Here is a 27,448-nt window from a genome sequence, read left to right on the forward strand (position 1 = left end):
CCCACTTCGGCATATGAGGGCTGAGAGGGCCCGCACTTTGCCCGGGCCTAGCCCGGCGCCGCCCCCGCGATGCGTGTTACTGTTTCACAATTTGCACCAGGTGAGGGGGGCGTGGTGGGGAGGTGCCCCAAGCCCAGATGGCTTGTGGGCAATGATGTTCCTGGCCTCCCTCACGTCCAACAAGCCCCCAGCAACGAGTGTTTCCTGCGAAGCAGCGGTGCACAAGCGCTACGGATGACAGGAGCGCTTTTCTTCACCGCCTCTGCAGGGCACCAAAAAGGATTCCCTCAGCGGATAGAGCAGCAGTCACTCCGTTTCAAACAGCCACAAAGTTTTACACTCTCCAAGGGCGCTGCTGCGCAATTTGCACCAGGTGAGGGGGGCGTGGCAGGGAGGTGCTCCAAGCCCAGATGGCTTGTGGGCAAAGATGTTCCAGTCGCGAGACTTCCTGATGAGTGATTCCTGATGCACTGCTCACCCCGCAGCTCGCCTCACTGCCTCACCGCCTCCACCCTTGATGGAGCAAAGCAGGGCCAAGCGATGCCGAGCAGGGCTGGGCAGGTAGGCAGACAGACAGGCAAGCGAGACACCAAGCAACCAGCTGCACCGTATCACTAAAGTACGGCAGGCTGGCAAAGCCACAGGGTAGCCTCAGGGAAAGCCGCAGGCAAGCCACAAGGAGCACCGTACTGCTGGAGGTGTTAGTGAATAGGCATTGAGTGGTAACGGCACGGCGCGGCTCCTGTTAGTGCGCCCAGTGCTCACCTCGCTGTCGCCGTCTGACCTCCCTCCCTATCCGCACTTGGCTCACTTCTGCCTCACAGCGGCAAGGCAGGCAGGGCACGCAGGGCACGGCAAGGCTGTACCACACCGCGGAAGAATCACGGCAGAACCACAAAGCCGTAGAGCCGTCTCTTGCCTCTCCGTCTCCTGCTCTGGCGTTCTCTCTCGCTCCAGCTCTGGCGTTCGGGCGCCACGAAAACACGGTAACTGGAATCTCCGCAGTGAATCAGTAGTCACAGTCCGTCCAGCCCCGACGCTCCCTCTAACAATACTGGCCCCCGGAAGCCTCTCGGGCTCTGTAAACATGGTGGGGCGGCCCACTGCCATCCGGGGCCGCCCTGACTCAGTGCCTCAAACCGGCACCAACCGCAGCGTCACGGAGCCCCCCCAGCCCTTCCTACTCACCGGGCTGTCCTGCGGCGGGGATCCTCTTCTCTGTGACGCCTCCGCCGTTGGAGGCTGACTCCAGTCGGGGTTGCGGGGATTGGCGCTGGTCTCCCCCTCCTCACAGGAGACCAGCCAGGTGCGGCCCGCACAGGACGGCTTCTTCCCTTGGTGCGGGGTTCTCCCAACCTCACGGGATCCCCGCGCCATCTCTGCCGCACTTCTCCTCCTGCCGGCTTCGTCTCTCCCCGGGCTATCTCCGGTCTCCCGGACGGCACCCAATCAGTGCGCGGCGGCCGGCGGGACTTCCTTTTTTAAACCGGAAGTCCCGCCCAGAGTCAGGCGCGATGCCGCCTGACTTCCTGTTTGCGGCCCGGCCGCGGCGGTGATTCTGAGGGGCAAAACGAGGGGTGGGCACCCTCGAGATTAAAATAAAATAGAGAAGCGAGGTGGGCACTCGCAAAGGGCGCCATAATCGGGGTGGCACCCGTCAAGAAGATAAGAGTGCACACGAAGCACTTGGGCAGACAAAGGGCAGGAGCACTTCCCCCACGGGATAACCACAGCGCTCTGCCAGAAATCAGGACAAAAAGCACCCACGAGGCGCTGGAGAGCCCAGAAATCGCCAAAACGCCCCAGAAAGGACCCCCACAGCAAGGAGGGTCCCAGCAGCTGCAGGGCATTACAGGACAAGGCTTCTAGGGCAAGTGAAGTCCCCCAGCCATCCTCAGGCCAGGCAAAAAGGGCCCCCAGGAAGAAGTCCTCCAGCAGCCCATCAGGTATCCAGGGGCTGGGCAGGGCCCGGGGATTCCCCTGGGCCCAAGCAGCAGCACGCCCCTGGCAGATTCAAGTCAGAAACAAGAACATTTTTAGAGTGTCACAGCACCCTTTTTATACCCAAAATCCTTTGTCTAAAGGGTACAGGCAGTGTGAGAACCAGCTAGAACTGGTTATAGGGAATTCCTTTCACTGGCCAGGCTAGGGACATCAGACGCACCCCAGGGGGTGGAGCCAGCACTGTGTGGGGAATCCCAGCCTCATTCAGGACCCTCAAACCAGACGGTCAATCCACAAGCAGGCCCAGGCTCACTCCTCCCCTCACATCAACATGCTAAACACTCCATTCACCACCGGGGCAGACCCTCCCAGACTCTTGGAGCCAGGCTCACCAGCCAGCCTCAGCCCATCACACGCCAGACACAAATTACACAAATATGCCAACTTCTAAAAGTGGCACTTCTACACTAGACACAATCATGCCGCATATACCATTACATAGCATTCAATCTCACGAGTTCGCACATATCAAACTCGATCCTGCACTCCCCACACATCAGGAACTACCATGGGCATACATATTCCCCATTCATTCCTATGGGAGGGCAGGTTACTCACCACACATACACAGAGAGCTCAAGTACTTTACACTGTACCACAGTGAAAAAGTGCGCAAAGGCCTAAAATCACCAACACCAGGTACCAGATACAGGCTAGGAAAAAGCAAAAGGTTTCGGGGTGAACCTGCCAAAAGGGCCAGGTCCAACACAACCCCCTTCCAGCCAAAACGCAGGGTAGACCAATCACTCCACTGATGGGCTTCACTGCTTTGGGCAACAAAACACGGACACGGGCCCACACGGCAGGGACACCCTCCAGTTTTTCGCCACTCTGAACCTACATGTATTTCTCTCAACAAAAGCTCTCTGGCACAACTAGGATACCCCACTGGTACTCTCTAGTCATCCACAGCCAGGACCAGACCCTAGGCCATCCAAATATCACAGGTCCTAACCAATCCACAGAGCGGGGGCAGTAACCCCTGGCACACAATAGCCATTCTCCACTCTCTCTCTCAGTGTAGCTACAACTACCACTGATCCTTCAACCTAGGGACCACACCCTCAGGCTGACCAGAGGTCACGGGCAAGAATGCCCTACCCTACCTCTACTTCTGGGTTTCCGCACCCTCACAGGGAAGCACCCACCAGAACACAATTCTCCTACCAGATCAGGACCTCACTCCATCACTGGTCTACCACCTGGAAACTATTCCACTTCTGAGGTACAAAGCACACAGCACAGTCTCTCTTCAAGCAGGTAGGGGGACACAGCACACAGCAAAGTCCCCTTTCCTCTACCTTAGTGGAAACAACAAACTGCAGGTGGGCCCCAGAACACATAGCAAAGGCAGCCCCCTCAGTCTCTTCAGCTGATCCACTTTGGTAGAGATTCCTCTTGACCTGGAAGTTTCCTAATCTCCCAACCTAGGATCTAAACCCTCAGGTTGCACCGGGGTCAGAAGTACACCGTCCCTCTGCACCCCCTTCCAGAGTTCTGCACCCTCCCACCTTGGAGCAGTACCCCTGGAAGCCAAAACCGGTCAGGACACTGATTACAGATGCCCTTCCCTCCAGGTCAGGCTGAACCTGAACCTGGCCTCCCCCCTCCTCGGGGAATAACCTCCAGAGGCCCCAAAAATGGTCAAGCACTCTGGACGGTCAAATGCCCACCGAACCAGGACTTCTGCACCTTCCACTTAGGAGCGGTACTGCCCAACACCGGGACCGCCGGAGTTATGATTATAGAAACTCCCAGTCCTCTAGACACAGGAAGATCCTCCTCAAATGACCTGTAAGTACAGCCTAGGCCCCTGACCGGGCGCTCCCGTAAGGAATCCTCCAGGCCCTGAGATAGGGTTTCGGGCCAACGTGGGACACACCGTCCCACACTCACTCTGCCTCCACTGAGACAGGACGTGAGCCCCTACACCCCTACCATCCTACTGGGACCGAGCTGGGCTACACATGAACCTCTTCCCCTACACAGGATCATCAGATACACATGCCACTACTTTTGGAATCACTCCCTAATGCCTCTGCAAGACATCTAGCACACCGCCAGACATCCACCTTCTTGTCCAGTGCCTCTGCAGGACCTCCCGCACACCACCAGAGGTACTCCTCCCGTGCAAGCTCCTTTGATCACACAAAAAAACCTCACACCAACTCCTCCACACACTCCCCCTCCAGACTGGTGAGACAGTTCCTCACTGCCTCTGACTCTCAACCTGTACCCCTCTTACTGAGCACCAGGCACCATACTCTGGGAACTGGGAATGGGACTTCACACAATGGACACAGTTAAGCTGCCACCATTGGTTCCTACCATACTGGGGAATCCAGACACACACACTACAATCAGGGTACAACCACCCTCCTGAGCTAGCCATTTCTCCTCCACACTCCCTCTCTTCCATCTACCCACACAGGGACAGGAACAGGCATTGGCCACTGGACCCAGCAAGGGATTCCTAATCTATGGGAACCATGTCATTTTCTCTCATCTGCCACTAAACATAAAGCGCAGGAACACCATCTGAAAATGACACTCTTGAGGAAAAACAAATCATAACCAATAATCCCAAACATGTGACTATCTAAAAAATGCAGAGTTTTGTAATGTAGCCAGTTGTCGCTGTGGCACTGCGCAAACACAAGTCCAAATCCGCACCGCTGACCAACAATGTTAGAACTGGCTATTTTCCTGGGCCCAAGCAGCAGCACGCCCCTGTCAGATTCAAGTCAGAAACAAGAACATTTTTAGAGTGTCACAGCACCCTTTTTATACCCAAAATCCTTTGTCTAAAGGGTGCAGGCAGTGTGAGAACCAGCTAGAACTGGTTATAGGGAATTCCTTTCACTGGCCAGGCTAGGGACATCAGACGCACCCCAGGGGGTGGAGCCAGCACTGTGTGGGGAAAACCCAGCCTCATTCAGGACCCTCAAACCAGACGGTCAATCCACAAGCAGGCCCAGGCTCACTCCTCCCCTCACATCAGCATGCTAAACACTCCATTCACCACCGGGGCCGACTCTTGGAGCCAGGCTCACCCGCCAGCCTCAGCCAATCACACGCCAGACACAAATTACACAAATATGCCAACTTCTAAAAGTGGCACTTCTACACTAGACACAATCATGCCGCATATACCATTACGCAGCATTCAATCTCACGAGTTCGCACATATCAAACTCGACCCTGCACTCCCCACACATCAGGAACTACCATGGGCAGAACGTTGTGGTTATCCCGTGGGGGAAGTGCTCCTGCCCTTTGTCTGCCCGAGTGCTTCGTGTGCACTCTTATCTTCTTGACGGGTGCCACCCCGATTATGGCGCCCTTTGCGAGTGCCCACCTCGCTTCTCTATTTTATTTTAATCTCGAGAATGCCCACCCCTCGTTTTGCCCCTGAGAATCCCCGCCGCGGCCGGGCCGCAAACAGGAAGGTTGCACCGGGGTCAGAAGTACACCGTCCCTCTGCACCCCCTTCCAGAGTTCTGCACCCTCCCAACTTGGAGCGGTACCCCTGGAAGCCAAAACCAGTCAGCACACTGATTACAGATGCCAGGTTCCAGAAACAGGCTAGGAAAAAGCAAAAAGTTTCGGGGTGTACCTGCCAAAAGGGCCAGGTCCAACACTATGGTGTTATGCCTGTTCGCTATATGTTTGTTGTGATTGGGAAGCTGCCCCCTTCCAGGACCCTCTGGGGGGGATAGAATTTGCAGGATTCTGGTTCTCATATTTTTATATCCTGCCAACTCTCGAATTGTGACTAACTAATGGCTTAACTACTTGTGCTTGTTGCCCCTTATCTCACTTATGTGAGTCGGTAGAGTTGGTTACATAAATGGCATCTAGTTTACTCTTTAGTGAGGTTACTATAGATTTTAAAATCCCTACCTCATTAAAAAAAATAATAATAACTTCCTCAACTAGTGCTTGTATTACCTTAGATTCGTCCAGGCACTTACTCCCTTGCTTGCTTAGTGATCAAGCAACCTCTTTGGGTACTATGAGCTATTTGCATATACTACTAGAATGAGTCACTGCCCCCTCTATAGGGGCCCTTCCAGGGTTTTCCTCAGCTTCGGCTATAAGCGTGTATATATTTGTAAGAGAGATGCCTCCAGTGTCTGCATTACCCATGCTTTCGGTCACCACTTTCCCTTGGTCTACTGGTCCGTTGCCTATTTTTTCCACTGCTGGTGACTTCTGTGATGAAGTGGTAGATGTAATTTGTGGGTTGGTCATTGTTAGTGCTTGATTAGAGGAGCATTGCTGACTAGTTACATGCACTATGGCATCGTTTTGGTGTAATAGTGTTTGTTGTTTGTGTGCTGCCTGCTTTGCATAGAAAGATGTAATCTTCTTTTTGGGGGGTGCCTTATGTTTCTTAACTACTCCTTTGAGCATAGTCTCTACCTCTTCTATTAAATGATCTATCTTGGCTATTGTACCGTTTCCACCCGCACTTTCTCTTAGTTTTGGTGTTTTTCCCTTCCCCATTGCTGCCTCTGAGGCTTTACTTTTACCCATAGTCAGACTGTTTAGAACTCACGACTTTGTTGCTTTTCACTCTATGTATAATCAAGGGAAAAGGGAAAAGGATCCTGGCATGAGAGCCTCAAGATAGAGTGTGTCAGAACAATAAGAGGTAGGAATGTGCAAGAAGAATATACTGTGTCATATGTTTCTTCGGGTCGTGATTCATATTAGTTTGTTACTCAGCCTGTTCAACTCAACCCAGTCCAACCCTTCTAATTTTGTTTAGATCCCTTGCGTTTTCGCGTGTGGCACAGTACCTTCTTCGATGTCTATGTCAGTTCTTTAATGTGGATGATGATGCAGCTGGAAGGCAATAAGTGCTCTGTAACAACAGTTCTCAGGACTGCCAGAAGTAAGAGAGGGGGCCCAGCGTTGACAGCTTAAGATACATGAATAAAAACTGTTTACATGTGGGTTATCCTTATATAGATGGCCTAGACTCACACAGGTCTCCTCCTCCCATACTTCTTCCTTTCAGTCCTTCTATCCCTTCCGATCTTGGTCCTTCCCCTTGTGCTGCTTTAAATCCCCCTTTTCGTGGTTGTTTTGTTCTTTCTAGTCATCTTCCAGGCCCTGGTCCCCGTAGCTCTGGTTATCCTGGTAATGGTTTCCCAAATCTTTTTATTCTTTCTAGCCCTGTTCCGTTTCGGTACTATCTGATCCGGCCCATTCCATGTATTGCCTCTTCCTAGACTTTCTGGTCCTGGTTCCCTTTGTCTTAATCATACTGATCCTCACCACCATGATCATGTGGCCTTCTTCACTGGCCCTATTATCCTGGTACTCTGTGTGTGGCACACATAGTGCTACACACAGAGTACTGTTTGCTTCATCCGGACCTCTGCCGACTTGGTTGGTCTTGTACTGAGTCTACTTGTCCTGATCATTCTTTCAAGGGCCTCTTTGGCTGGGTCTAGTCATCTTGGTCCTGATCGGGTCCCCTTGGTTCTCCTGGCTCAGGTTTTCTGGTCTGTCTGATCCTTGTCTCCATAGACCTGCTATGCCATGTCCTTATGCTTATGCTCCACTTGACGCTTCAAGTTGTTGTCCCTTTGGCTCTGATTACTAGTCCCCTGAACTGTTTCTGCTTAGATTGATAGTTCTAGTTCATTTAACCCACCTCCATCTGGCCCCTCCCCTAATGTCCCGAATCCACCCTTCAGAATCTTCTCACCCTGTTCTTCCAAATCCTGGTACCCATGCTCTAGGCATCCTTGGTACACCTGGCTTCTTGTGTCCTGGACTTTTTGGGCCATGTCGCCCATGTTTAGATTGCCCTGGTCCTTCTGACCCTGTGCCTTGTCATTATGGTCCTTCTGACACCGTACCTCATTGTCCCGGACCTCTTGGCCCTGGCAACGTTGTTTGGCCTAGGTCATTTGGATCATGGTCTTCCTGGCCATCCAGGTCCAGTTTTTCTTGCATTAGCTGCCCTGGTCCCCATAACCTACCTTACACTAGTCTTGCTATCCCCATGTCCTGGACTTTCTGTACCACTTCATGCTTTTGATAGTGTCAAAAGTTTTTAAATAAAGCTCAAGAACAAGATGGTGGTCAATACAATGCTAGTCAGCACATTTGTCATATATTGAAGGCTATGTCAGGAAGAATACCAGTGCAACATGAACAATAAATGCATGAATGTTCTCCACTCTTTGCCACTGGATGGCTGTGGTTCTTTTCCTAGGCTTCAGAGAGTATAACTAGAGCGTATAACTATTGCCACTGAAATGCGTATATCAGACATTTGCTTGGGCTTGCTGTTGAAGTTATATCTCCCAGCTGAATGTATTAAACATCACCCTCAAAGAACAAACTACTGCTCTTGAAATGTTATTTAAGAATTTCTGGTGCTATAACCAGTCCTAGTTACCCTGACAATCCTAGGCCTGGGCCCCGTCCTCTGGGTCCTTATGTTTCTACTCCTAAAAATGTTCTTCTGGTCATCCTAGTCTTTCCTGGTTCCCCCATGTGTGCCCTCCCCAGCTTTGCTTCTTTTTGGTCCTGTTCCTCGAATATGAATTTACCTTGAAAAAACAAAGACAGGAGGCATTTGTCAAAACAGGAGCAGTTGGTTTCTTCAAACAATACTGCTGGGAGTGCAGCCTACAGAAATGGGTCAGAGGACCGACTCAAAATACAATAGATTTGAATTTTCTTGAAGCAACATAAAACAATTGATAGGTCTTGTTTCGATAGTTAAAAATAGGATTTATCATGGGTCATAAATAACTCCCACCTGATGACAATCGCAAGTGGGTCCCGACCTTGTGTGGACACAATAAGGGCCAGTGGGTAACATGTCCAGATGTCTGGCATTTGGAGCACATGATCACTACGTGTGTAGCGTTTGCTGTGTTCTGTGTGGTTAAGTGTTCCTAACTTCATGTGGCATCCAACATTATGGTGTTTTGGGATAGCGCGCTCCTCCTGCCATATGTGTTTTGTTGGAGCCAACCTCCCCGGACTATTGTGATTTTTCCTATTTGCACATCTGTCCTGCAGGTTATGTGCCACCCCACCTGTGAACAGTCAATCAGAGGCCTCAGGGCTATGGCGCAGGGCCTGCCTGACTATGTATTTCTGATTCAGGTTTGTTGGAGCGGTCATATCTGGGGATTTCGAGAACTTTGATTCTATTTCGTTCTTATACACACACATATCATTAGGTACATCTTCATCAATATTAACAGGCCTCATGGCCACCTTGTCATGTGTTTCTTCACCCTGTAACTTCTAATGGTGTTACAGCAGGTCCTGCTGGTCTCTTTGGCCGATCTGTCTTCTTGTATCTTGGTCCCTGTAACCCATGTCGTCCTGGTTTGGATTGTCCTGGTCCTCCTGGCTCTACTTCTTATCCTTTTGGTGCTCTTAGTAGTGCGCCCACGTATCCGAGCATGCATATCCTTGTTCTCCCTGTTCATGTCCGGGGGGTCTGATCATTTTGGTCCTGGTCTTCTGGCCATCCATGTCCAGTCTCCTTCATCTCCCTGACTTTGGTTGGCCTCGTTACGTCTGATCCACTTCACCCTGAACCTGCTGCCCGAGGTCATCAATATTCTCCACTTAGTACTCTGAACCTTGATACCCTAGGTACAGATCTTTATGGACATTGTAGCTCTGTTTCTGGCCCTCCTGATCATGATCCCCTTAGTCCACCTCATCATCCTTGCTCTGGTCCGCTAGGTACCCTTGATTCTGCCCCCCAGGAGAATCTAGTCTCTGTCCTGATTATCCTGCTTTCCTAGTCCTACTGGCCATTGCCTTTCTGGTCCTGAAATGTATAGTCTTCCTGAATCTGGTCCTGAGTTCTCCTGGTCCTCTTGCTCCTTGTCCTCATGGATCTGCAATAATGTAAACTGGCCCGCCGGTGTTCATTCTTCACTTTTCAAAATCTGATCATCCAAGATCTCCTCTTCATGCTAGCCTAAGAATATTGCAAGATACTTATTACAATCTTTCACATTTTTCCCTTGGTACGTTCCACCGCCCCCTCCCTTTCCCCTTAGCTTGGAACGCTCCGCTGAAGCTTGGGTTGAAATGTTGACAGATGTCATTTGTTGAGGAGAGTTGGATGGATATTAAAGCATACACTGAACTTACTCAACAATACTATTGCTACTTGTCTCCTGTTTCCTGGTTCTCCTGTTCCACATGCACCTGGCCCTTTTCATCCAACTCACAATTTTTCTGGAACTCATCCCTCCTGATCGTGTACCCAGGTTTTTCTTGCTCCCGAGTTTTCCTGTCCTTAATCCTTCCGGTGCTGGTCCTCCTGAGCATCTTAGTTCTGCTACTTCTTTGTCTGGTCCCCCTGGATCTGGTCTTCTGGTGCTGATCCCAACAGCCTTGGTTACCCTGGACTTTAGTGGACACTGAGACTCCTTTCCCCACTTCTTCTTCTAACTAGTTCTAGTATCATGAGATAGAAACACTAAGAATCTATGCCTGAAAGAACAGTGGGCACAGTGTATTTATTCAGCTGGCAGCTGAGTGAATAGATACTTTCATTGTGAATTACCTAGATGTTTTGCCTCTCTTTCTCCTTCTTTCACTTTCCCTGTTCCACAGAAGCGCCTTTACTGTATCTTTGTATCTTACACAATTTCTTCCTGGAAGTGCCCGAAAATGCTCTGCCCCTTAGAAATGCCACATCCAGTAAGGCCTAGATACCACCTATCTCTCTGCACTCCATTTGCTTTTGCTCATCGGATGCTGCTGCGAAGTCAGGTTTGATATACTAAGTATGACGAAAGTGGTTTGTTGTATGGTGTGGTTTTGTGACCTTACTGTATAATAAACTCTCAAATCTATCATAGTAAACCGCATCTTAACTCTGGGTAGCTGTGGCTACGAGAAGTCAGGCTTTAACAAAGAAACACATGAAAAACATGTATAAGTAACACAACAGTTGAAAAGAAAGAAGCACAAAACAAAGGAAATCCAATACCAATTTATAAAAAGATATCTTCCTTTGAAAAATATTTAGACACCATAATGAACAAAACCCACCGGAGAGGTCTGGAGATATAAACCGATATAAACCATTAAGCAAATAGTAAATCACTCTTTTTCATTTGAATCACAAACAAGCATGGGCAAATACTGCGGCTAGCGGTTGTTTTGAAAACCTTTGAAAACTTTTGTAAAGCTGTATTATGCTATTTTGGCCAACTCTGGTAGGGGGCAAGTCACAGTGGCCAAAAAGTCTTGGCAGTATAGTTCCCCTACAGTCAAAGCAGTATCCAGTCTGCTAACAGGTGGGCTAGTCCGCTGTCCACAGTCAAAGTCACAATGGGGAGACTTTGGCCACAGAGGTCGATGTCCCTCAAACTCCAGTTGAAGACCTGCCAAAAATCATTTGCCGCTGGTCTATTGGTCTCCAGTTACAATGAAACCAGTGGTTCCCTTCACCTGAGGCATGTGTCTGTCTTGGTTGACCAAACTGCACTCTGTGAACTCTCCTGGTTGCGGCAAATTCTGGTGCAACTTTTGAGCATTGAAACATTGTCTTTTGGACAGCGCTTTGACAGTCAGATGTGGTCAAGTATTGTGGCTACCAAATCACCAAGGTGCACTTCTTAAGCTTGTGTGGCTCTGTAGCGGAAACAGGAAGTCAGCCAATTGACTCTTGTGTCTTTCCTTCTGTCTGGGGCTCATGAATGACTTTTTCACGAGCAGGGCATCACAGGCATGGTCCTCTCTATGCTAGCCCAGGAGCAGAAGGTGAAGTCCAATCTTTGGAGCACCAACTCTTTTTGCAAGCCCCCGAAGAAGAGTAGTCCTTTTTCAGCCCTCTTTCGAGTGCACACATGATCTGAGGTCTGGGTGCCAGTGGTGCCACTTTTATGCTGGGAAATTGCTCCTGTGGAATGCGGTGACAACTAGCCAATGGGCTACTAGTCTGCTCCGACCAGATTATTACCTTCCTGCCAAGTGTTGCATCTAGCTATCCCAGGATGCAATAAAGATTAGTTTACTTTTATTTGCATAGTTAATTAAAACCATTTCAATACAAATGACCCTGAATGCAGTAAAAGACATCAAATACAACATTAAAAACTTCTCTGGTCTGTCATTTGCCAGTAATTGAGCTATTTAAAAAAATTCATTAGTATAACTGGAGGCAAGTCTCCGGATATAAGATTAAATCACAGAAATGTAAACTACTTAGCCCACTTCACTGTACAAAACAAAGGCAATAAGAACTGTCCATTGAAATAGAATGGTTTCCTAACCATTCTCCTAAAATTTTAAGTTTAGAGACTAAGGGGGTCAGTGGTGAGTGACTACTTGATTTGTGCAAATTGGATCGTTAACATGATTAGAAAAACGAATTTGCTAGCACTCTCAACCAAAAGTTTACCCCGAGATTTACTCCCAGGGAGATGTACAGTATCAAACATTGTTTATCAAAAGTGTGCAGGTAGGGGTCCATGTGTAAAGTGCTATGGTGCCATTGAGCTACCAGCAAGCAATTCCATTTGAAAAAGGTTGTGACAGAGCCATGTAGTAGGGAGGGGCTTAATTTAAAGTACATTAATGCCAAACTGCAGCAGAGTTTTTATTTGTGTGTAAAGTGCTCTAACAGCCTCCTTAATGATGTCACACCTCGTAGGCATTGCAGAGTGTAAAGTGCAAATGTGCCTATGCATTATAGTGCCTTGGTGCTAAGTAAAGTGCCCCTACATGCCTTCCTTCCAAATAATGGCAGGAGGGTCCCGTAGCTGGATGGCACCCTACTAGGGCATGCCTCAGCTGCTTCGTTAAGTTCGATGGCCAATACCCTTTTGTTTCGCCACTGTCCTGAGAAGTTTTACCATAATAGCATGCAGTTCATACTTAAGTCCAGCGGGTTGAAACACATTACAACTGTCTCCCTGCATGATCTTATCTCTCTCTCTTGTTGAAATGTCTGCATAGAAGCTTTCAGCAACCATCCAAGGTGGCTTTGCAGAGGCACAGAATGCGAATAATGTCCTCTGGTGCTTGTCCGCAGAGTCTGCAAGGTCCCCAGCCTTCCTTTCTTCTCCAAGGCGGCAATGTGTTCATATAGGCAAAATCCCCAGTCTCTATTCTAAAAACTGTTCCTTTGCATAATTATTGTAAGGTGTGGCTAGATAGCCTTGAGGGGATACCTCTGTGTAGTCCTGGGTGTTAGCCCCCCAAGGCTCATCCTTGCCAATGTTTGCCTGGGTTTCAAAAGAGAAAGTGCATTGGTGTTTAGCTTTGATATTCTTTTTAGCTCACTGTGGCACAGGTAAAGGGCCTAAGCAGATAAGAGCTGAGAGTAGTTGCATGAAGGATCCCATAGGTGAAAGATCCCCCCCTGTATTTCCAGCCAGAGGTGTGGGCCCCGAGAGCCTTCGTTTGTGAGTTTGAGGCCTTGGCAGCAGTTCTCAAAAGCCGCCTGTGGGCCCAAATTTGTTTTACTAGGCCAACTCAGCCTAATTTGTGAAGGGGGCGTGTGCCCTGGCAGGTGGAAAATGGCCTTGAAGATTTTTTTATTTTATTTTTGAAATATTTTTATTAACATTTGTAACCAATACAAACACAGCTGGCATGTCACAAGTAATTATCCACGCACCCAGGAGCCCTCCTGTCCCCCACCCACCACCCATGGTGACAGCATCGTGGCCATCAGTTCAACAAGATCCGGCTTCATCCTAAAAGACATTATTCTGCGGTACTCTTTTATTCTCCCAACGACTCCCCTCGGGTCTAGGGCCCATGGCCTGCCACCCACCAACTTGGAGCACAGCCTTACCCAGTAGGACTCTCAGTATGTCAATCTGGTCCCAGACCCCCATCAAGAACATCGTACCAGGCCTTGAAGGTTTTTGATACAGTGTTATCCAGCACAGTTCTATCCCGGCCCCTCAGAGCCTCACCGCCATGAGACATCATCAGGCGAACTTTCGCTTGCACCACCTGCAAGATTGAGAAAAGCAAATTACCCTTCTTCTTCCTGTGAAGTGAACCTATACCAGCTGCCAGTGATTTGCCTTTCCTTTTAATTTCTTCGAATTGGGCTGCAATCCTTCTATTGGGATTATATAGTACTCCAAAGTATTTGTAATCATTGGCTGGTTCCACCATTTTGCTTCCTAGATGCCAATTGTGGCTGTTCAGTGTTTTCCCTGGGATGTTAGGGTTTGAGTCTTTTTCATATTTATGGTGAGACCATTTCTATTTGAATATTCCAAGGTTACATCCAGGAGTCTTCACAACCCCTACTTTGATCTGCTGGCTAGCAATACATTATCTGCATACTATAGAGTTCATAGTAGAATTACTCCTAGCTTTTGGCCATGCCTGTTGACTTTATTTAGTAACACAGAAAGATCTGAGAGGAACAGGTTAAAAGGAGTTAGTGCCAGCACACAATGCTTTAATCCTTCAGTTTTTGGTATGACAGGCTCGGGCCATCCCCCAATGTAATTCTTTTTTTTTTAGTTTAAAAGGAAGTTTATTTCAAGAAAAGATTGCAACCAGAAAACATACATTATAATCAAAATACAAAATAAACAGCAATCCAATATATAATAATAAAGCACAAGATATAGAAGGGGAAAAGGAAGGGAAAAGAAAGAAAAATGGAGGGATGAAAGACAAAAAGAAGAAAAAGGATAAGAAAGAAAAGGGATGGGGCAGGAAAACAATAACAGTTCATTATGCAAGATGCCTAAAATATATCTAAAGAGATAAACGTTGCTAAATAAAATTATTTAACTGTAAACAATGAGAAAATGCTTATATAATACAATTAAATATTACTATAGAAACACTAACTACATCATGGTGGTTTGGGGACTTCCTCAACAGCAGGAATATGCAAGGAACGGGAAGAAGCAGAAACATCAAGAAAATTAGTAATTGGTATCCATAAGAGGTCACGTTTAATAGCAAGAGATAGGGGGAGACATAAGCTCTATCCAATCTGTGGTTTTAGCAAACACCATACCACCACGCTTGAAAGGAGACGTTTGATGTATCCTTCCAGGATTTAGTGATCTGTTGAAAAGCCACTGCCAAGAGCAGGTCAATAATAGAAGTATTAATGGACAAAGAGGACCAAACCTCAGACAAGCTACCTAGGAAAATGTGAGTGATAGAATAGGGAAAATGTGTAGAAAAAATGGAATTAATTTGTTGCCATACTTTAGACCAAAAGAGATGAATAAGTGGGCAAGTGAAAAGCATATGTTTGAGATCAGCACAAGGATAGGAGCAGGACCAACACGTGGAGGGGAGAGATGAGTCCATAGAGTGTAATCGGGCAGGAGTGATCAAGAGTCTGTTGTAAATAAAAAATAAGGTCTGAGTAGTATTAGCTGCTCTAGAAGATCTTCTTATTTTATTCCAAATGTCATGCCATAACGAAATAGAAAAAGTATCAGCCAAATCAGATTCCCAATCAAGTTCCGTCTTGGATTTATCTCTATCAAGAGGAAAGTCATGTATTTTCCCCAATGTAATTCTAATACACGTGTTTGCATGCAGAATTTGTAGTGGCCTTAGAAGATCACCGGGCACATTCCAAGCCGTGAGTTTTGACTACAGAGTGCAGCAGTTTACCATGTCAAATGCATATTTAAAATCTATAAAACATAAATGTTCGTTATTGGCCATTCTTTATTTAAGACAAAACTAGAGTGGTTCTAACTGATGTGACAAGTATGAAGGCTCTTCCTTGAAGATTGCCAGTGCAATCCCATTTGGACCTGGGGCCCCTTTTTGGTGCCCTTTGGAAATTTGCTTCTGGATGTTCTGTGAACAGATTGATCATTTGGGTTCTCTCCGAATGTTTGGGCTATTGAACAGATGAGATTTCTAGGTGGAATTTGTTAAACTTGTTTGTGGTTGTGCTTGGGCCTGCTGAGCTGTATCAGCCTGTGTATTGCTCCTCATCCCAGTTTGAGCATACACATGCTTTGTTTGTCCCAGTCGGCAGTGTATAGATGGGAAGCAATCTGAAGCTCTTGCTTCAGTGTTTCTCCTTGTAGCTCCACAGGCAACTGTGAATTTCTCTTTGAGAGTGCTGTGCCTATCGGACTAAAATACCCAATTAAGAAGCGAACCCAGGTGGCTTCTGAGATGTTAGAACTTGTCACTTTGGGCAAATAGTTGATGCTGTTCACAGTACACCAAAAATGGGCTTATTATTTTCTCTTTAAATCACATAGTAACTTTGCCCATAATATGTCACACCTAGCTCTTGGTAGCTCCCACTTCCACTTTTTTAGATCTCCTTTTGCTTTTCCTAGTTCATACCATAGGTCCGGATCACTTGGGGCTCTCCTTGAAAGTAGCACGTTACAACGCGTGCTGTTACTACGCTGTATTTCACAACGCGGAACGATTTGCTTTGTTACCACGCAGTGTCATTACTACACAATCTATTATATCAACTTGCAGTAGATGGCGCCGTAACATTAGGAATGTAATTTACTATTCCAACTCCAGTCTACGCAATAGTAGGGAAGGTGTTGGAATAGTAAACTATACTATTCCTTATGTCAGAGCGCCATCTACTGCAAGTCGATGTAACAACCGCTTTGTAAAGGCTTCGCGGTCTAATGACCGAGAGGTAAAGGTTGTTTCCCGCCCTCCTCAGTACCCTCCATATTTGGTTTACTCACCTTTTTATAGATGGGAAGCAATCTGAAGCTCTTGTCTGCAGTGACAGGTTTCCGGTGGTGCTAGAGAGCCAGAGAAACAAGAGAGGCAAGAGAGCAGCAGAGGACCGAGGACCAAGGACGGGCTGTGGACGGAGCTTAAGCCTGCTAACAAGCGAGCAGGCGAGCAGAGCCACAGGGCTACAAAGCGGGGGTGTAACCGCCCGAGAAGAAACAAGTGGATCATTGAGGCGGACTAAGCAAGACTCTCGGGACTCCCGGACTTGAAAATACCGAAAGCCTAAGCTGCTCTGCACCGCACCGCACCATACGTGCGAGGTACCAAGGAGCCGAGCCGTGCCGAGAGTCAGGTGCGGGGGGCCAAAAGTGCTTGCTGTTTGCGCCGCTCCTCACCACACATGTGAGGAGTTGAGGAGCTGAGGCCGCGCCGCGCCGTGCCGTGCCGAGCGTTGAGCGCCGAGAGTCAGGAGAGAGGGGTCAGAGGACTCGGAGCCCTGCGAACGTTGCAGTGACAGCAGTCTCCTTGACAATCAGTGGACATCTAGCGGCAGAGGCGACAGAGGCGGCCAGACCCACCAGCTGCTACTCTTGCTGTTGTATTCTTGTTGTCACCTGTGCCAGCGGCAGCGGCAGCGGTAGCGGAAAAGGGTGACCAGAGGTGAGAGGCGGGCAGCGGGAGCATCAAGAAGCGAAGGCAAAGCGGAGGTGGGTGGGCAGGCAGAGGGCCCTCTCCGAAGCCGAGCGCGGCGAGACGGCCCACAGCCGCTCGCGGACAGCTTGTAACACGCGAGACATAGCCCGCAGCCCCTAGCCCGTGAGCGGCAGCACCGGGGTGTGGCAAACAGAGAGAAGTCGTGCTGCTGCGAATCACGGCAGCGCAACGCAACTGAGCATCAAGAAGCAGCCACAGCAGCGAGCAGCACTACAACAGCGAGCAGCACTACTACCGCGAGGAACATAGACGCGGAGATACGGAAGCACAGAGAGACAACAAGAGCCACAGAAAGGGATTCAGTGGACCACCATGAGGTCGGGAAGAGAAAGAAGACCTCCAACAAAGCAACCAGCCAAACGAAAGAGAAACAACACAACCACGAGTTCAGTGTCACCGGAAAAGAATAAGCGAACATCCAACCACACCACAGAAAGAGACAAAATATTTAGTAACACCATCTTGCCGGAAATTAGCCCGGAAATTAGCATTAACGAAACCAAAATCAGCAGAACTGACGGTCCATCACCCGACAAAGACTCTGACCGGAGTCCTATTCCACTACCGGAACAACCCAGAAGCAGCAAAGGGAAAAACATCCACCAACTAAATAACTTAGAGGGACAGCAAACTAAATCAAAACACAACTTTCAGCCGAAAATTTACACAAAATTCGCCTTTTTAAAAAACCCAGGTAATGCCATCTACTCCACAAACGACTCCATCATAGGCCTTCAATCTCCACTGCAACCTGCCAGTATTAACAATGTTTCGCCTCAAATTAAAAACCACACAGCAGTAGAAATACACAAGGTGCCGACACCAAGGGAGAGAATGGACCTCACCGGAGGCAAGGTAGGCGTTGGGGACCGCTGGGCACAAGACACCAGAAGGCAAGAGTCATCAGAAAACGTCACCAGCCAAGCCCCTTCGGTAGAGGGACCCACCGAGGGATTTACTGCAGGACGCATTGAGGAAATAAACCAAACGAGTCCTCCATTCACGTGGGACATATCAAGAAAACACGCCCTAGAGCTGGACGGGCCCCTGGGGCTTCACAACACCAAAAAATACCATCATTTACCTTCAACCACTCCTTCTCCACACCCTCAGCAGGCGGTGGCAGAAGCAGCAATAAATCAAGAACCCGACGCACACCAAAACATAGGACAAATAACTCAAGGCCACACTGAGGCTCGCGACATACTGGGACCAAAACCCGACCCCGTAAATTCCTCACCAACCACTGGAAGAGGGGACCAAAGTTCTCCAGACAGGGACATGACCTTCCTGGTATCCCAAGAATGGAGCGAATTAGTGGCAGCATACAACGTTAAGGAACCTTCCAACAGCAACAGCGAAGAAAACTCCCATCCGCCCATATAGGGGAGCAGAGACTCCGTCAACTCCTTTTGGGTGACCCTACTCAATACAATACAGCTATCATCAACGGCACTTCAGTACCAATCCGATAAGCTTGATCTTCAACTGACAGTCCTACAAAGGCTAGCAGAGGCCACTATGGGGATTGATAGAAAACTTGCCGACCTTAACGGCCTCATAAAAAGAGGACAAGATTCAGCTAAACTAATTCAAACTGAAAGAGCCAATTGCATCTGCTCGCCAATCATCGACAAATTATCATCTCTATCCACGATGCTGGGCAACCTCCTAGAGGACATTAAAATAAACACCACCAGGCCTCTTTCAACAAATGACAGGCCAGAAAAGAACGATACAGAATTAATTAAAACAAAACTCTCACCAACAGAAGCAAGTCCCGACACCCCCTCTAACAAAAGGGCATCAGGAAATAGCAAAGACCCCCAAAAAACCATCACGCAGTGGTGCCAGCCTCTAACTATTTCAACTACATCTGAAGAACCTCCCAAGAACACCCTCACAAGAGGACAAACCAAGCCTCCGGAGAACCCATCAAACGCCCGGGCCCGACGTAAGCAAAAAAGAAAGGGCCGGAACAAGAAAATAGCAGAAGCGGACAGCAGAGAAGAGAATAGTCCTCTTACCACACCGAGGGACAGGGAGTCTCTTGGCGACCGTAAGCACCAAAGGGAACTCATAAACTCCTCACCATCACCTACAAACTCATTGAACACATTGACGTCAACAGCAGTAGGAACAGGAACCCCTACACCCTCAAAAGAGGCTCCCAGCTTCTACCTAGAGCTGAACCCTGCCGGTCAAATAGACAATCCAGCGACCCAAAGCCATCTAGATCTGGAACCAAAAGGGCAACGTCTCTGCCAAGCAGCAACAACGCAATCAATTTCGGAAGCCAGTAAGCAGGCCCGAGAGGAGCCCAAACCAATCCAAATAGAACCCACATTAAAAAATCTCTCAAAAAAATGCACCTGCGACAAAACTGAGACCACATTTAGCGAAATAATACAAAATTCCCGAACAACAAGTGATGCCAATACAGCAAGTAGCCAGACGAAGGAGAAATCGGAGGGGCTGATTCCCAATTGCAGATCAGTAGCTTTTCATATCCACCAGACAGACGGGAACACCCATATCGAGCAACAAATACACCAGCAAACATCGCCTCCCGGGGAACAAGGCTCGGATATAATTGTATTAATTCCCGAATTTATATCCAGGGGGAGAGTGGACACCCTAAACAGGGGCAAACTTTTAATGTTAATCAACTCATTAGACAAACTAAAAAACATAAAAACTTCTGATCTGATAACACTTGAGTTTCAACCAGCCCCTCACCCACAAGGAAACGAAACAACAAAGACCACATGGACAACAAGTGAGGTAGCAAATTTAATCATGAACGAATCTCCCAGATTTTCACAGTGGGGAATCAAGCTCGAAGCAGGTAAAAGGTTAGCCTATCCTACTCTGCTACTTGAAGAAAGCAAACAAGAACACCCCCAACTGGCAAAATCAATACTGCAAGGAGCACTTAGCTACTCTCCAGGACTGGAAAAACACTCATTGTTTTCTCACAACCCCATCTCTCAGCAACCACTATCAAGCAGCTTAACAATTACACGTACTATACCTGGAGGTGACTTCAACTGACAAACAGCGCCAGCCTCAATCCCCGACACTGTGGTTCCTCACACTAACATCAAAATATGTAGCTGGAATATCAACGGCCTTTCAGACAAACTGGAGGACCCTGACACATTAAATTATCTAAAATGTTTTGACCTGATCCTCCTCCAGGAAACCTGGGAAACAAATGATATTTCCTTACAAGGCTACACAACCCTGACCCATCCGGCAACTAGAGGCTCTCAATATGGTCGAAGTTCGGGTGGTCTGGCAATACTTGCCTCAATATCAACTATTGGCACAATGAAAGCAAAAAAAGCAAACATTACTTCACCAAATGAAATACAGCTTATATCTTTTACAGTTAAAAACAACCAGGCCATTCAACAGTTACAAGTTATAAATACATACATACATCCGAAGCACAAGAAAACTGGGTCAAGGGAACTTGTCAAAGAATTGACAAAGCTCATGGTTGAAGGGGACATGGAGAACACACCAGTGGCAGGAGATTTCAACGTTACCCTTTATGGAGACAAAACTAAGGACGATATGACAACAGAAATGGATACCATCTGGAAAATCCCAAGCAAATCCATCCCCTCCCGACACAAACACACCAAAACCGCAACCCAGTTGATAAAGGAACTTGAACAACTAAACCTAAGAGTGCTTAACGGACGCTTCATAGAGGATATCCCCCCAGCACCAACATACTTCTCCCCAAGCACTTCCTCACACCTTGATTACATGCTCGTGTCACTCCCACTGTACGAGAAAATAAACTCGTTCAAGATAGGAGAAAGTGCCCAAAGTGATCATTTGCCGCTAGAAGCCAATCTCGGACTGACCTGTGTGAACGAAGTATTCGAAAGAAGATACATTGCCACAGAACACACAATCAACTATAGAAGAATAAGATGCAACCCAACTGAACCTGAGAAGTTATCAAACAGCGCAAAAACTAGGCAAAACAATCATACACCAGACATCCAGTTCAAATAATAACCCATTTGATGCCTGGGTAGACTTTGTAACGGAATTAGGAGCCAAACACGCTACAGAGTTAAAAATCCAAAAAGATAACACTACCACCGGGTTCATACATGGCAAACTACCAACCACAGAGATAAAAACCATAAAGCGAGAAATAAAAAAGACTTTCAAACAACTCCGAATACTCCCCAACACTGAGGATATCCAAATGAAACTACGTAAACTAAAAGCACTGTTAAAAAAGAAGACCTGGAAAAGGAAAAGGCAACTGAATGAGGACCTCTGGATAAAAATCCTTTATAACTCCAAACAGAAGAACAGCTTTGGCTTTTGGAAGATCATCCACAGCCTCCAACAGTCAGGTCATAAAGGTATCAACTCCAACATATCAGAATCCGACTGGGCTATCTACTTATCAGACCACTTTAATACAGCTGATACAGCAACGGTCAAAACAACAGGGGGAGACAGGTCAGAAGGAGCGCGTCAGGGCTCTGACAACTTCGGCATACCCTACCACAAAGAGAACCAAGCTTACAGGTCGATCTCAACCCAGGACAAAACTCCAACTGAAGCCAAAGGCCCACCACCAACATTCGACCCACCCGCAACTGGAGAAGATAATTCCTTCCTGGACACACCTAACCGGCTAAGAAAACTAATTCTAAAGGGGAAACTCGAGGGGGCCCCCGGTCCCAACGGGATCCCGCCAATACTATACAAGCAAGACCCTACCTTCTGGAGCAACATCCTGACACCAGTATTCCACGCAATAGGGGAAACAGTAAAAATACCAACATCCTGGAGTGGCTCGATAATAAGTCCGATCTACAAAAAGGGCGCCAGGAACGACCCAAGAAGCTATCGTCTAATAGCCTTAATTGACACAGAGGCAAAATACTTTGCGGGCCTCATCTTGGAGGATTTAACATCTTGGGCAACAGCAAACAACATCATCCCAGCAACCCAAACTGGATTCGCAGCGGTCAGGGCACCACGACCAACATCATGGCGCTAACCCTTTTGTCCGATGCAGTAAAGGCCTCCAAGAGCTCCCTCTTTATGTGCTCCATCGACTACAGTGCCGCGTTCGATCATGTAGCTCGGCACAAACTGTGGCAGAAATTGGAGAGATGGGGAATTCCAGGCCCACTTCTACAGCAGCTGGTAATGCTACATACTGACACCTGGGTCAGGATCAAACTGGGACCCGGCACGCACCTCTCGAGACAAATCAAGACCAGCAAGGGTCTGAAACAGGGCTGCGTCCTAGCCCCCATGTTGTTCAACCTCTTTCTTGCAAACCTCCCTGGCGAATTAGAGACAGTAAAATCCCACGCTCCCAGATTAGGCAACATCATGCTCTCAAACCTCCTCTACGCAGACGACCTAGTCCTTTTCAGCCGGTCCCCCGTCGGTCTGAAACATCTACTCGACAAACCCAATGAATTTTCAAAAACTAATTCATTAACAATTAATTTAAACAAAACAAAAGTCATGACAATGAACTATCACAAAAAACGGAAATCTGCATGGTTCCTGGATGGGCAAAGGCTAGACCAGGTCGCCTCTTACAAATACCTAGGAGTCATAATAGATGGTAATGGCTCCTCTAAACACCAACTAGAGGCCATACGTCGAAAGGGCACGATATTTCACCTATCGATAAAACCTCTGCAGAAAGTACTCCACGATCGGTCTTTGGGCCCTCTCCTACAGGTACTAAGAGCTCGCTTACAGCCCATGCTCACCTACATCAGTGAGTCCATGAGAGGCAAGGATGCAACAATACTAGACAACACCATCAGCCGGGCATACAGGGCACTATTTCATCTTCCCACCCACTCATCGCCCGCACAATTCCGCCTTGAATTCGGCCTGCAGAAACAAGCGGTGGAGAGAAGAGGCGCATATATAAAAAGCTGGCGGAAAATTAGAGACGCCGATCAGGGCTCTCTAAACGCCCATCTTGGGACTGAATTGATCGGCAGAGACAACTCACCTGCAAAGACCTATTTAGAGGAATCATTGAAGACCTTAGGACTAACAGCCCTATGGGAGTCGGCAACCGACCTAGACACCTTCAAAAAAGTGGTGTCGAAAGTCACCAAGATGGTCTCATTAATTGAGGACAAAGCCACCTTAGCCAAGAGAGCGCACGGATGTGTCGTGCTGAAAGGCTACAGTGCACTAAAACCACAAGAGTATCTAACAACGGGCCTTACACAGAAGACAAAAAACAAGTTCCTTAACATGCGCCTGGGCAAAATCCCTATAGCTCCGCACCTTGCATCATGGACAGGGGAAAGTCCTGCAAATCCCTGTTGTCTCTGCCTTTCAGGGAAGGAGGACCTCAAACACATAATCTGCATGTGCACTAACCTCCGGGATATAAGGCGCTCTCTGCTCCGGGCCTCATGGAACCAGAAGGGCATAAGGAGTTGTAGGCAGGCCGTGATGCTTTGTTTTAACCCAGAAGAAACTCAGCTGAATTGTAGAACAACAAAATACTTCCACATGGGGGCGTGGCTTGGGCGCCAATGGCGGAGGTCGCCTAGAAGCTCGGCTCCGCGGTCGAGCTTTCATTAATCCTGTTACCGGGGGCCTCTTGGGAGCCCCAACCCCGCACAGGCATTCCCGGTACCCTGCGAGCCTCTCTGGCCTGGTCGCGGGTCTGTAGCGGCTCCTGCGACGGAGTGGAGAAGAAGTGAATGAGCCGAGCGGCGCAGGCCAAGATGGCGCCGACTCCGCTCTGACCGCGGCGGCAGCGGCCGGAGCCCCAGAGACGTCGGAGTTCCCGGCACCCAGGCGACACAGGTGATCCTTCTCCGAGGAGGGGACACCCCATGCCCTGACCCCTGAAGTCCCCGGAGGAGATTGCGAGCACCCGGCGGCCAACGGGGTGGGACCTGGGGCTGCCGCGAGACGCTGCGGAGAAGTGCCGGGGGGGGAGGAGCGGATCGGCCTGCCCGCAGCCGAGAGAGGAGCGGCGGTGTGGAGTTAAGAGAAGAGATCTGGCACCCGCAACGGCCTGGAAGCGGCCGCTCTATGATACCGAGGAGGGGCTGAGGGTCGCCCTGGCTGCTGCCTGCCGTATAGACACTGGGGGAGGCGGCGTAACGCCGGTTAATGGCGCTTCGGCTGGGGGGCCGGAGGACCTGAGGACACGTAGCAATAACCGGGGGGGGTGTGAGGCCCCGGATCGGTGCTCCATGGACGCTGTGCGGTGGCTGAGAGCGGAGGCGGAGAGGGGGCTCCGAAGAGGTGGACGCTGGGGCAGCCCTTAAAACTGCATTATTGCCCCGACCTACAGAACTGAGCACCGGAGCAGGGTTGCTGCTGAGCCCACGCTGGGCGGTGTTGTGCCTTCTGGGCAGGTGCCCGGATCACGAGCTGGGGACCCGGGGCGGCTGGAGGGTGCGTGACTTCTCGGGCCCCGCCAGCACCCTGACGGGATATCTTCTGCCCCCCCATTGACATTGCAGCCACGAGTACTCATCCGCCAAACGGATTGAAGTGGTGGGGAGTGCTTGCTTATCCCCGTTGCGTACTATCCTCCCGCCCCGGACGGACCAACCGGCGAACACCCGCTGTGACCACCATCAGGAGGCCCACTTGCCAGGTGACCAGCTGCTGACCGCGGGGGGGCGCTTGGAGTCTGGTTGACATGTCGCGCGGGCTTGGCTACCCCCGGTACCCGAGGAGATCTTCCAGAGGACCCTACACATCATGGGGAAGCCGAGGGGTACTAAGGGGGGTGCCCAGACCGCATCTGATGTGGAGCCACCTGAAACGGAAGAGCGCGTGCACCTGGAAGGATTAGGTAATCCACCGCTTCAGGAACAACTGGACCAAATCCTACGTGCAATCACTGAGACTAGATCGGCCCTCCGTGAGGATATAGCCCAAGTCGCAACGAACTTGGGACTACTTCGAGCTGACCACAGTAAGCTCTCAGACAGAGTGAAGGAAGTAGAGGGTTCGGTGCGCCACCTAGAGCCGGCACAGAAAGCATTAGACGCCACGATGAAAGACGCTCTGTCCAGGATAGAAGCCCTAGAGAAACGTGCGGAGGATGCGGAAGGACGCAACAGGAGAAATAACATTCGCATAGTGGGCCTTCCGGAAAAAATTGAGGGAGAAGACATGGTGGCGTTCCTAGAGGATTGGCTGCGGACGACGGTGGCGCCAGAAGGACTATCACCTTTTTATACATTGGAACGGGCACACAGAGTGCCGACCAGGCCGCCGTTGCAGGGTCGCCCCCCCCCGGCCGGTGGTGGCGAGGTTGCTCCATTTCCGAGACAGGGACTTACTGCTACAGGCGGCCAGGAAAGGAGGACCGTATCAGGTGGACAATAGCCGTGTGAACATCTTCCCGGATTACACTTATGAGACGCAGAGACGCCGGTCCTCCTTCCTGGCGGTAAAATGGGAGCTGCGAGCTGAGGGCATTCAATACTCCTTGCTATTTCCGGCACGACTCCGCATCATAATCGACGATTCCACCAAGTTCTTTGATACCCCGGACGAAACGTGCAGTTGGCTTGAATTGTACAGAGCTGGCAAGGATGGATTTGGGGCCTCTTCTCACGCAACAATGGAAGACGTCCTACAGCGGAAACCGAAGAGATTCAGGCATCGCAGGGGCAGGTCTACTCGTCCCTCTACGGTGGAGACAGCGGAGGAGAGGCGTGGAGCGTTGGAAATGGTCTCTTCCATATCTGGCCCTCAGGGAGATCAAGAGACAGCACGATCTGAACCTGGTGAAAGCGGGGACCGCTCGGACACGGAGGGTTCGGAAGTTGACAGCCTGAAACTTCCAGCTGTCACCCCGGAAACGGCAGAGGGCCTATTGGATGAACAATGAACATTTGGGTGAGCCGGTTCTAGTTGTGGGGGCAGTGGGGGGGGGGGGCAACTGCATGGATGAAGGAGATGAGACTCGCCTGGGGATCTGTTAACTTCTTGCCTGTGTGGAGGGTTGCGAGGTTTCCCTATATAGTCCAGGATAACATTGGGCTCGACCGCAAGGTAGCTTGTAGTGGGGTGACCCCACATTGCTGCTCGGCCCCCCACATCGCCCTTAAGGCACACCTGCGGTGGCTACCGTCAGGTTAGTTGGGAAGGGATTCCCTGAGGGTACAGTTTGGATGGGAACTGGATGGAATTATTTGGAACCTGTTCTGGGGGGGAGGTGGGGGGGTTCTTGGTTGATAGTTATTTCATTGTTGTTGAATGGGGGACTCGTCATTGGTGAGGGGGTGGCTGGGTGCTTGCCCGTGCCTGAAGTGTACTTAGAGAGACTGGACCGCAAAACATGGGATAATGGCTGATCTCTCAAACCTGAAATGCATCACCTGGAATGTGCGGGGCCTGCACACCATGTCCAGACGGCATAAAGTTCATGCTTATCTAGTGCGCAGAGGAATACAGATTGCACTCCTCCAGGAGACACATCTCACCAAATCAGAGGGGCTAGCGCTGCAGCGTAGGTGGCGAGGTCAGGTATATAACACCACATACTCGGCTTATGCAAGGGGTGCGCTGATATGGATAAAGGCGGGAGTGCCCTTGCAGGTACATAGTCACACAATAGATCCAGAGGGGAGATTTGTGGCAATCACAGGGAGACTAGGGGGACGGGAAGTGAGCATTTGCTGCATTTATGCGCCTAACACGGACCAGCTCGCCTTTCTGACTGGACTGTCGGGCTCACTGGCCCGCTATTTGTCAGGGCCCATCCTACTGGGGGGCGATTTCAATTCGGTGCTAGACGTTAATCTGGATAGGTCCCATCCTCCCCTCCCGGACTCCCCGACGCATCGGGTGGCCAAAGGCAGGGTGGACTGGCAGACTAAGTGGGGTCTGACGGATCTCTGGCGAGCGCAACACCCACACACCCGGGACTACTCCCATTTCTCCGGTATGCACGAGTTGCATGTGAGACTGGATGGTCTGCTGGGATCGAGAGAGGTGGTCTCTTCGGTTACAAGCTCTGAGTACTTGACGAGAACCA

The sequence above is a fragment of the Lissotriton helveticus genome, chromosome 10 (genome assembly GCF_964261635.1).
Source record: "Lissotriton helveticus chromosome 10, aLisHel1.1, whole genome shotgun sequence".
Lineage (NCBI taxonomy): Eukaryota > Metazoa > Chordata > Amphibia > Caudata > Salamandridae > Lissotriton > Lissotriton helveticus.